We start from the raw sequence: 2,727 nt of genomic DNA, 5'->3' as shown, positions 1-2,727 counted from the left end.
TTGTTGAAAATAACAATAAATTTTAAAATATTCTCAATAATTTAAAAATAATACTCCCTCCATCCCATTAAAGTTGGCCACATTTCCTTTTTGGACGTCCTACTAAAGTTGGCTACTTTCCTTTTTGGGTAAAAATTACACCAAATTAAACTCTATAATTAATCAACTAATCTACACCTAATTAAACCTATCTTCTACACTCATATCCTCACTCATATTTCTCTCTCTCACACCGCGCCTCCCTCTCTGCCTCCCTCGCGCCGCTCTCTAAGATCTTCTTCTTTCTTCTTCTCCGGCGAAGACACCGCCGCCGGCCGTCGGCTCTCGCCCCGGCCCCGACCTCTCTCGCCTCTGCTCTCCCTCTCTCTCCTCTGCGCCCTCGACCTCTCTCGCCTCTGCTCTCCCGCTCTCTCTCCGTCGGACGCTTCTCTACTCTCTCTCGTCTGACCGCCGGCTTCCCCATCTGAATCTGTCGTCGTCTCCGGTGAGCAAGGCAACAATCGTCCAGATCTGAGGTGGCGCCGTCTGTCTGTCTGCCCCGCGACCCCATGGCCGCCGCCTCTCTGGTCTGCGCCGCGACCACCGCCGAACCTTTCCCCTCTCTGAGGGTGGCGCGATTTGGGTGTGATTTCAGGCGGTGGTTTGAGGGTGGTGGTGGTTGTTCGCCCAGATCTGAGGGTGGCGCGATTTGGGTGTGATTTCAGGCGGTGGTTTGAGGGTGGTCGTGGTTGTTCGCCCAAATCTGAGGGTGGCGCGATTTGAGGGTGATTTCAGGCGGTGGTCGGAGGGTGGTGGTTGTTTTCAGGCGGCTGGTTTGAGGGTGGTGGTTGTTGGCTACGGTGGTGGTGGTTGTTCTCAGAGGGTGGTGCTCTTAAATCTAAAAATTAAGGGGCTGCCGGCGTCGGCGTCGGCGTCGCCGTCTCCCTCTCCTCTGCTCAATGTTTTTTCAAGAATTTGGTTTGATTTTTTGGTGAAAATTGGATTGATTTTTTGGAATAGAAAATGGTTTGAATTGATTTTTTGGTTTGACAGCCAATTTCTTGGTTTGGATGTTGACAGTCGTCGCCGGAGCTGACAGCACCGGCACCGGTGCCGGCGCTGGCTTGAAAAATGGAACAGAAACACTTGGAAGAAAAATATGGACCACAATTAATTAATTCTTTATTTTTGATGGACTTAATTAAAACATACTTAAAACATAACAATCTTTTTCTTAATCTCCGTGCCGAAAAGAATGTAGACGACTTTAATGGGACGGAGGGAGTAATAAAATAGAATATTATTTAAAAAATAAAAAAAAAATTAAAAAATAAATAAAAATAAAAAAATTAATACTCCCTCCGTCCACGAAAAAGAGTCTTATTTCCCCTCATTTTTTGTCCACAAAAAAGAGTCCTATTTCACTTTTTATACAATTATACCCTTTATAACTTTATGTATTTACTTCATTTGCCATTGAGGACCCACCTCAATAATTAAAAACTCTCCTCACTTAAACTTAATTAAAGACAATTAACCATAAAATTCTCTCACTCTAATTTCTTACGCACGCACACCTCTTTTCTCTCACCAAACCTACGCCCTTCTTCCCCTTCCCCTTTCCCCTTCCCTTCTTCCCCGGCGTGGTTCCTCCTCCGGCGAGGCTCATACCCGACCTACGCCCCTCTTCCCCTTCACCTATCCGGCAGCAGCTAGGTCGTCGCCGCCGCCGTGCTTCGGCTCACCGCCCCCATCAACTCTTCAAACCCTATCTTATAGATCTCTCTAGAGTGGTGCGGCGTCTCTCTTCTTGTTCTTCATCGTCTGAAAGCACCGCCTCACTGATCTCGTTGCCTCGCTCCCTCTGAGCTCGAAACCCTAAGGCGCCGCCTCCCAAAAATTCGCCGACTTCCTCTGAGCACGACGCGCTCCGCTCCGCACCACGGGATTTCGCTCTTGCCATTGTTTGCGACGCCGACTCCTCCTCTAAGTCAAGGCAATAAGAGTTGTTGAAACTGATTATGTAATGATACACTCTGTAGCGTCTGTAAAATCTACTTCCCAAGGCAAAAGGAAATAGGAAAATAATGGAAAGTCTTAATCAACCAGAATAAACTTGACAATCTACCCATTAAATTGGGTATTCATATTCCAAAGAGATAAAATGAAAGGAGGTAAATTGAAAGAGCTTAAGAGTTGCCAATCAAATGACAATATTCAAACTCAGGATCACATAAGTTTAGTTTCATGCTTCAGATAACCAACATTCATTAATCGAATTATTTAAGGGTCAAGAGTCTAAGCTCATCAAAAGATATTATTTAGAGTCATAACTTAAAAGTCTTAAGTCAAGGAAACGAAAGACAAATAAAGGCTAGTACTACAGCGGAAGTCAAAACACGGAGTTGAACCCTAGCCTCAGCTCTCCCCGTCAACACCAGCCATCAACCTGAAAAACATTTGAAAATATTTGGGCTAAGTACTAATGTACTTAGTGGGCTGAAATTTTTAAAACATTTCACAATTCGTAAGAGCAGTTTATCCAATCATTCATGACATAACTTAGAAGGTTTTAAAGTAAAGGAACTTCTAAGCATGTTAAAGCATTTCATTTTATTAGCGCGCTGTTGTCACACTCTGTTCTGTTACTCGCTGTGATCCCGGACCTTTTAGCCACCGACGGATCCCTCATTCCCATGATACTTGCCCTGAGGACGTAACTCAGACAAGTTGAATTGACCTCGGGAC

Source organism: Salvia miltiorrhiza, chromosome 7, assembly GCF_028751815.1.
Source record: "Salvia miltiorrhiza cultivar Shanhuang (shh) chromosome 7, IMPLAD_Smil_shh, whole genome shotgun sequence".
Lineage (NCBI taxonomy): Eukaryota > Viridiplantae > Streptophyta > Magnoliopsida > Lamiales > Lamiaceae > Salvia > Salvia miltiorrhiza.
This window is presented reverse-complemented; position numbering follows the sequence as displayed.